Source organism: Primulina tabacum, chromosome 8 (genome assembly GCF_025594145.1).
Source record: "Primulina tabacum isolate GXHZ01 chromosome 8, ASM2559414v2, whole genome shotgun sequence".
NCBI lineage: Eukaryota > Viridiplantae > Streptophyta > Magnoliopsida > Lamiales > Gesneriaceae > Primulina > Primulina tabacum.
In genome coordinates, this window is record NC_134557.1 from 31,310,181 (window position 1) to 31,320,323 (window position 10,143).

Consider the following 10,143-nt stretch of genomic DNA (forward strand, 5'->3'; position numbering starts at 1 on the left):
GCTCAATATGCAATGTAATGATGCAAATCAATATCATCATTTCGATATCATAATCAACTAATCTCAATACAACAATCATCATCAAATCCCCAATAGTTCATCGAGCCATAGAGTTTTCAATTTAAAATAAAAATGATACTTTTACCTCGTATGTTACCGACCGTAACATACCTTCAAATATTACCAAAAGAAGATCAAAATGTGTAGGTGAGAAGTCTTGAACCTTTGAATTCTACTATAACTCAAGAACTTTGATCATCTATCAAAACAGAGTAGTTTCTGTTCAAAATTCATAATTAATTCAATACTGCTTTGAATCAAGATCCGTAAATTTCTTAACCGTAATATGCCATAAAAACATTTATTGAGTCATTTTATCAAACACATAACATGCGTGCTAAAGAGTTAGCTCCTTTACTTTGCCATTGGCTTCAATTCCATTTTAAATTCAAACCAACACAATCAAAATCTCCAAAATTCCTCAACACCAAAATCCAACAATAACTAAACTCACAAGCTTGCCTTAGTTCCTTGAACCCAAAATGCTCTTGCTCTTACTCCAAAACCCAACAAGTAGCTAGAATCAAAGGGACCAATGAAGGAAAAAGAGAACCCTAGCTTCCCTTGGAGTGAAAAATCGAGAAGTGAGGAGAGAAATGAGGAAAAAGTGAACCAACTCTTCTATTATATCACTTAAATCTCGAAAACACGCTTTTTAAAAATCGCTGGCCGCCCGGGCAGACATCTTTTTCCGTCCGGGCGCGGAACTCTCGGCCAAAACACCATTTTTCCCGAACAAGACCCTGCAATTGGTCAAAGAGATCATCAATCCTTGGCAAATGATACTTATTCTTTACTGTGGCTTTATTCAACTGTCTATAATCGACACAAAGCCTCATAGACCCATCTTTCTTCTTCACGAATAAAACCGGAGCACCCCAAGGTGAAACACTTGGTCTTATATATCCTTTAGCCAATAGATCCTCAAGTTGTTCCTTTAGTTCCTTCAGTTCAATTGGTGTCATCCTATAAGGAGCTCTAAAAATAGGCTGTGTACCTGGCATCAACTCAATGTTGAAATCAATCTCTCGGACTGGAGGAAATCCTGGAATCTCATCTGAAAATACATCTGAAAATTCACTAACAATTGGAATATCTATCAATATAGGTACTGACCTTGAAATATCAATTGCATAAACCAAGAAACATTCGGCTCCTTTCTGCAACAAACGAGTCATGGACAAAACAGATATCAAAGGAATCTTAGCTCGAGAACCTTTACCATAGAATGTCCAGTGATCTGTCATATCAGGCCTAAACTTAACAATCTTCTGAAAACAATCTACAGTAGCCCTGTATCTTGTCAACATGTCAATACCAACTATGCAGTCAAAATCAGACATCTCCAACACAATGCAATCAATCTCAATGACATTATCCTCATAACGAAATTCACAACCACTTATCATTTCTGCTGACCTCATCACTTTGCCTAGTGGAGTAGAAATAGATAATGTAGATGATAATGGCATAGAATGCAATGAATGCAACGAGACAAAGTGCTCAGCTATGAAAGTATGTGATGCACCAGTATCCATCAAAACATAAGCAGGATAACTTGAAAGAAAACAATTACCTGCAATAACATTATCTGGAGCATTATGTGCCTCATCCTCAGTTAGTGCAAAAACTCGAGCATGCTGTCTAGGTGGCTGTCCTACCCTGTGGCCACCAATCAGTTTGTTCTGATCTGTCCGGTTTGATTGTTGATAAGAATGAACTGTAGGGGTCTGACGATTCTGGTGAGGTGTCTGTCTCGATGATCCCCTACTCTGAGATATTTCACTGCCACGGTTAGGACACACTCGAGCATAGTGTCCCACCTGGTTACACAAGTGGCAAGCTCCCGAGATTCCTCTACACTGATCGGTATAATGTCTACCACCACACTGACCACAAGTCGGACCTGAATAACCAGTGCTCTGAACTGAATCAGACTGTCTCGATCCACTAGAACTCGAAAAATTACTGCCATGCCTCTTAAATTGCTTGCCTCTAGCCTTGAACTGCTCTCTTATCTTTCCACTGTTACCACCACTATTACCATGTTTGAAATGCTGTCGAAACTGTGGCTGTTGGGATCGTTGCGAATACTGAAAACCTCTCTGCCTAATGATTCCACGTTCAGCTCCCTTTGCTCGATCAAGAGCCTCAGCAAAAGTGTTAGGCCTTCCGGTATTAACCAAAGTAAATATATTTGGGTTAAGACCATTTATGAAGTGATCGGCCTTAGCTTCTTCATCGGATGCTACATGAGGAGGAAATCTCAGTAAATTCGAGAACTTAGCAACATAGTCCTCAATATTAAGATTTCCCTGTTTTAAATTTTCAAACTCGGCTCCCCTATCTTTCCTGTATGAGGTAGGAAAGAATCGCTGATAAAATTCAGATTTAAAAATATCCCAGGTAACAATCATACCTCGACCCTCTAAAGCTTTCTTGGTCATTATCCACCAACTCTTAGCAACATCCAATAACTGATGAACAACTAATTTGATTCTACGATCATCTGGATACTCAAGAGATTCAAATAACTGATCCATATTCTCCAACCAGTTCTCACACTCTAATGCATTCTCTGTACCCTTCAACATCGGTGGGTGCAAAGACTGAAATCTGGCTAACAGTATCTCCATCGGAGTCGGAGTTATATCCATCTGAGTATGAGTAGCACTGCCCTGATCTTGTGCCACTGGTACGTTCTGTCTATGTCTACCACGACCTCTACCTTGAGTAGCCATGTCTGATATAAAATAGATCAAACACATATAAAATCACAATATCATAATCATCTCAATCTTCTATCAATCATCTCTGGCTCTTGAGACTCAACAATTTCAAAAATCTCGAATAAAGCTCAACAATATAATATCTTAATTATGATCATGCATTTCACATTATAGCACAATGAAAATGCGCCTAGCAAATATATCACACGATCAAGCAATTCCAACTGACTCGATATACCATGTTCCCAAATATCTTACCCTCTGATACCAGCTCAAGTGGTTACCAGGATTGTAGCCAATATACCTATATGCCAGGAGGTTGAGGGGTCGAATCCTGGGAAGGCACAAACTCCACTTTCCTGGCGTGGAGAAGTCCGATGAGTAAGTGCAAGCTGGTCTGAGTCCAGGAACTGTGATTGCAGGGTCTGAGGACAGGGCCAGGGCCTTACATTTGTGGTTGTTGATATGTTTTAGCATTTTCTTCCAAGTGAATTCTATGTGTGCGAATTAAATGATTTATACCTTTTATATCTTTCAAAGTCCATCCAATTGCATTTTTATATTTTTAAGTAATTTAATTAAATCTTCTTCTTGATTTGGTAAAAGAGTGGAAGAAATTACAACAGAGAATATTTTATTTTCACCAAGAAATACATATTTCAATTCTAATGGTAAAACTTTTAATTCAAGTTTTGTATTATCATCTTGTTTAAAATTATTTTCAGACTCAAAAATTTCTATTGAAAAACTTCAGATTATTAATTTAAGTTTTCTTCTTGTATATTTTCTTCCACAATTGTTTCAATTTAATTATCATATTCATTTTCATTAATACTTGGTTGTTTACATAAATTGAACACATTAAGTTCTAGAGTCATATTTTCAAAAGACAATTTTATTATTCTATTTCGACAATTACTTAAAAAATTTGAAGTTGCTAGAAATGGTCGTCCCAATATTACTGGAATTTCATTTTGTACTTCTATTGGTTGTGTATCCAAAACAATAAAATCTACAGGATATATAAATTTATAAACTTGAACCAACACATCTTCTACAATATATTTAGGTATTTTGATTGACCTATCTGCCAGTAAAAGAGTAACAGAAGTGAGTTTTAATTCTCCTAAATTATGTTTTTCATAAACTGAATAAGAAAGTAAACCCACACTTGCTCCCAAATCTAACAAAGCTTTTTCAATTTTATTTTCTCCAATAATACATGAAATTGTTGGACAGCCAGGATTTTTATATTTTAAACTAGAATAGTTTTGAAGAATAGAACTTACTTGTTCAGCCAAGAATGATTTCTTCTTCACATGCAATTTTCTCTTCACAGTACATAAGTCTTTTAAAAAATTTTGCATAGGAAGACACTTGTTTAATTAGCATCTAATAATGGAATATTTATCTTTACTTGTTTAAAAACTTAATAGATATCATAATCACTTTTTTGTTTTTTATGATTTGTTAATGCATGAGAAAATGGTGGCGATTTATTGGACTCATTTACTATTTCAGATGATTTATCATTCACCATATTATTCTTAGAATTTAAGGTATCATCATTCTCAAAAGTATCAGGATTATCATTCTTACTTTTTGATTTTAAATGATCCTTGTTTTCATTGCTGTATGGATCATTAACTATTTTACCGCTTCTAAGAGTAATAACAGATTTTATTTGATCAATTTTATTATTATTTAATTCTTGATTTTGATTTTTGGGATTAAGTTGAGGTTGAGATGGAAAATTTTCTTTTCATGAATATTAAATGCATATGCAAATTTTGTAAGAGTTTCATTCAAATCACTCATAGATTGACTGTTTGAATATTGATAGACTCTTGCTTTTGGATAAATGCATGAATTACGTCTTCAAAGTTCTTTCTTGGAGGTGTAACATAGGGGATATAACTTTGATGATTTTGGTTATTTTGAAAATATTGTTGTGAAGGTTGTACATTATTATCATTCCTCCATCTAAAATTAAGATGATTTTTCCATCCAGGATTAAATGATTGTGAAAAAGGATCTAGTATTTGTTTTTTTATAATTGTTAACATAATTTTCTTATTTGTGGAGACATTCTTTAAATGAAGGTAATGTTGGATAATATTTTGTAGCATGATCATGTGTATCACATATATGACAAACAATTTCTTGAATACTTTTTAATTGACCACTCTTTTCCATTTCGAATGACTCAATTTTTCTTGCTAAAGATACAAGTTTAGCTTGAATATCTATATCATCTTTAAGATTATAGATACCACCCCCATTTGTTGAATTATTGATTTTAGTTGTTGGTGGTTATATTGTACCTATATTATCCCAATTTTGAGTATTTTTCGCTAATGAATCCAAATACTCCATAGCTTCATTTGGGTTTTTATCTTCAAAAGTTCCATTACACATGAATTCTATCATTTGTCTATCTTTAGGTTATTAAACCTTCATAAAAGTGAGAAACTATTCTCCATGTTTCAAAACCATGATGTGGGCATGTCTTAAGTAATTCTTTATATTTATCCCAACATTGATAAAATGTTTCTCCTTGTTTTTGAGAAAAATTAGTAATTTATCTTTTAAAAGAGTTTGTTCTATGGGAAGTGAAACTTTTTTTAAGAAATTGTTGTTGCATTTCTTCCCATGACCTTATTGAACTCGATCTCAAATTTTATAGCCATATTTTAGCTTTATCTTTTAAAAAAAAGGGAAAAGATTTAATCGAACTATATTCATGCTATAATTTTGATCATTATAAGTGTTACAAACTTACTCAAATTCTCTTAAATGTAAATATTGATTTTCAGAATCTAAGCCATGCAAATTTGGTAAAAGTTGAATAATTTGAGGTTTAAAGTTGAAAATCAGAAGGAAAAACTAAACAAGATGGGCACTAGTTCTAATAGGGTTCATATGGTGCCTAAGTGTTTTTAATTGATCATGTTCTTGATAATAATAATAATAATAATAATAATAATAATAATTATTATTATTATTATTATTATTATTATTATTATCATCATCTTGATTATTTGAATTATCATCCACGTTTAAATTATTTTCAGATACTCGAATAAGTCTACCACTTTTTTTCAACCCCAAATACTCATACAAGTATAAACAACACAATAATTATAAATAAAACATAAATAACAAATATAAATTTAATTTATACCTCCCCGGCAACGACGCCAAAAACTTGCTACTACTTAAATTATAATTCACCCAAGTGTAGGTTGTCTGCAAATAATATATTTTGTAAGTATGAGATCAATCCACAGAGAGGTTATTTTAAGTTTAAATTTATTAATTTATAAATTACCAAATGCAAGAATGAAGTTTACAAATTATAAATTTTGTTAAGGATCGAGAATTTATTCTTGGTTTATGTTATATTGTTTAACTAAAAGTAGAACAAACTTTAACCACCATAATTAATGGTTCCATGAAAAAAAATTAAATATTTAAACACATACTTAATATAATATAATTCCCACTATAAAAAATACCGAATTCACCGATATTTTATATATGGTACCTATGATTATATATATAACTGTATAAATATAAAATTGCATAAAATAAATGTTTAATTAAATCATTATATTTCATTTAGAACAACCGGCAGAGCCACGCTATTGCCTAAATGAAATATATGATTTAATAAGTTAGTTGCGGTAAAATAAAAGTTAGTTGCAGAAAAATAAAAGTTAAATGCGGAAAAATAAAAGTTAGTTGCGGAAAAGTAAAAGTTAGTTACGTGAAAGTAAATGTTAGATATTAAATCATAATATTTCATTTAGAACAACAGGCAGAGCCACACTATCGTCTAAATAAAATATATGATATAATTATAACAATAATAATAATTGATGAAATATTTATTGTATCAAAATTAAACAACAAATCAAGATAACCACTTCAATGGTATCAAGCATTTGATGTAAATTGATAACAACAAATAATTCATTTTTACACCTACAATAAAAAGAAGTTAGCTAAATGAAAAAAATATAGAAATAATATACGAAATATAAATAATCTTACTTCACCAAGAATTCATCCTCTTCACATTGACATAGTAGATTTAGTTTGCCATGAGCTTACTTTTGATTCACATTAAAATCCTCACTCATAGTTGGAAAAGAAAATATATTAAACTTAGAACTTTTATACACACAAAATATATTTTACAATGGGATATGATGAGTTTCAAGCTAGCACAAGACCTCTATTTATAGGCCAAATGAGAGGAAAGGTAAAAATTCCATTATTGCCATGTATTTGTAATAGTAGTTTTTGTCTCCTCCAACTTCGATTCCTTGGCCCTTCTTTGAATGCTATGTTCCACGACTTTAATCTCCGAATTGGACTTTTCTTGAAACAGAAAACATGTGGGGAATTGTCTGTAGATGAATTTGGCCTTTTGGTTCACCTCATTTGGTTAAATATTAGAATAGTTATGATTTTTTTACTATATGCTGGTCATAGTAAAAGTAAATGTGTCGTCCTTTTGATATTTGCACAATTTGATCATCTTAAGGAACTTTTTAGGCAATCATGTCTTCTGCAAAGCTGTAGATAATTTCTCAAAGATTCCAAATATGTTTGAGTCACCTCCATTTGAATTTTCTAGCTTGAGTTGTCATTATTTTACCAACACATGGAAAACATGAAAATAAAGAATATTTAGTAAGAAAATTAAATATAAACAAACAATACTAAAATAACATAATATTAAAATTTTAATGAAGCTTAAATTTTAAAATATAGGTTTTAACATATAATAAATTATTAATTTTAAGTTTCATCAATTAGTCAGTCTGCTCAGAGTGGTCCCAAATTCAAAAGACAAAATTATTCAAGCGGCCCCTCAAGAGGAACCTTTAGCAGTACTAGCCATAAAGAAGGAAAGTGGTGCGATACTTTTCGACAGAATCACATCGATGATTGATATAAGAAAACGGACGCTTGTTTCAGATGTGGTAAGGTGGGTCATCTGATTAAAGATTGTCCAGAAAAAAAAAAGACAAAGGGGCAGGACCCAGCAAACAAAATGAAAACAAGACTAATGCTCGGGTGTATGCAATAACCCAGGAAGAAGCTGATAACACCAACGAAGTGGTGGCATTACTGTTTTACTCAATGAAATACCTGCATATAGTTTGTTTGATTGCGGTGCTACGCACTCATTTGTTTCTAGAAGATTTGCTAATAAGCTAAAACTTGAGCATGAATTTATTAGTTAACCGTTATGAGTAGCAACACCTGGAAGTAAAACAATTGAAACCCACAAGGTGTATCGAAACTGTCAAATTTGTATCAGTAAATAGATTTTTGAGGCAGAATTGATTCAACTCAATATGATTGAGTTTGATATCATTCTTGGAATGGATTGATTAGCTAAAAAACATGCCATAGTAGACTACCAAAAGAAAAATATTAGACTTTAAACTTCGACTAAAGATGAAGTCATATATCACGGAAAATCCAAAGAACGAAAATCTCTGTTATCTGTCTCACAAGCCTGGAAGGCCATATAAAAGGAGGCGAAGAAATTTATCTGGCAATGATCAATGAAGCCAAAGAAGAAGATGCCCCAAAGTTTGGAGATATTCCAGTTGTTCAAGAATTCCCAGATGTTTTTCTTGAAGAATTACAGGGTGAGATACCTGATAGAGAAGTGGAATTTGAAATCAATTTTGTCCCTGGTGCTGCACCAATTTCAAAGGCACATACAGAATGGCTCCAGCAGAGTTAAATGAGCAACTTCAGGAATTACTGGACAAGAAGCAAATTCGACCCAGTGCATCCCCGTGGGGAGCCCCGGTCCTATTTATAAAGAAAAAAGACGGGAGCATGAGGCTATGCATCGACTATACGGAGTTAAACAAGATCACCATAAAGAATAAATACCCCGCTCCCAAGAATAGAGTATCTTTTCGATCAGTTAAAAGGAGCCTAGGTTTTCTCAAAGCTCGATTTAAGGTCAGGTTATCATCAACTGAAATTGAAAGCAAAGGATATCCCCAAAACCGCTTTAGGACTAGATATGGTCACTACGAATTCACGGTAATGCCTTTTGGTCTAACAAATGCTCGTGTAGCATTCATGGACCTTATGAATCGTGTATCCAAACCATACCTTGATACGTTTGTGGTTATTTTCATATATGATATCCTTGTCTACTCACCAATTGAGGAAGAACATAGAGAACATCTGCGTCTCACTTTGCAGACAGTGCGAGAAAAAGAACTCTAAGCCAAATTCAAGAAGTGTGAATTTTGGCTAAAAATTACGGCGTTCTTAGGCCATATAATATCTGAATTAGGGGTGTAAGTGTACTCTAAGAAAGTAGAGGCAATCAAGGACTGGCCTCAACCAAAAATAGTAACCGAGGTAAGAAGTTTTCTTGATTTAGTTGGCTACTATAGGAAATTTGTGGAAGGATTTTCTTTGATAGCCATTCCTCTCACCAAACTTACACAGAAAAATTCAAAATTCATTTGGAATGAAGCATGTGAGAAGAATTTTGAAACCCTGAAGACGGAACTCGCAACTACACCAGTACTTATTCTTCCTAAGGACGACAAGAACTTCACAATATACAGTGACGCTTCAAAGGGAGGGTTAGGGTGTGTGCTTATGCAAGAAGGTCAAGTAATTGCCTATGCATCACGTCAATTAAAACCGTATGAGCAAAATTATCCAACTCATGACCTTGATTTAGCCGCAGTCATATTTGCGCTCAAAATTTGGAGGCACTACCTTTATGGAGTAAAGTGCAAAGTATTCACTGATCACCAGAGCCTCGAGTACATATTTACCCAAAAGGAATTAAACATGAGGCAAAGAAAGTGGATGGAACTTCTAAAAGATTATGATCTATCAATCAATTACCATCCGGGTAAGGCAAATAAGGTGGCAGATGCTTTGAGCCGAAGGAACCTTGGGAAAGTAAGCTTATCTTCTCTATCAGTGCAACCATGCCTTCAAGAAGAAATCAAATTGAAGCAAAGCCAAGACTCCTCTATCCTCAAAATTAAAGAACAAATTCAAGAAGGAAAGGACCCATAATTACAGATTGATGAAAACGGTATTCTATGGATGAAAGGACGGTTGTGTGTGCCAGACATCGATGGAATTCGAGAAGAAGTAATGGCCGAGGCACATAAATTTAAATTTTCTGTGCATCCTAGAAGCACCAAGATGTACCGAGATCTAAAAAACAATTATTGGTGGAATGGAATGAAGAAAAACGTAGCAATATTTGTTGCCAAGTTCTTGACCTGTTAACAAGTCAAGGTAGAACATCAACGACCCGGAGGACTACTGTAACCACTAG

The 10,143-nt window shown here is 33.5% G+C and overlaps 1 non-coding gene across 1 annotated transcript; it reads left to right on the forward strand.

Moving 5' to 3' along the window:
- The first annotated feature begins 5,278 nt into the window (after nt 1-5,278).
- On the forward strand, nt 5,279-5,389 carry LOC142554892 (small nucleolar RNA R71). Its single transcript, XR_012822256.1, has one exon. It is a non-coding gene; the product is annotated as a small nucleolar RNA R71 (small nucleolar RNA).
- Nucleotides 5,390-10,143: the final 4,754 nt, after the last annotated feature.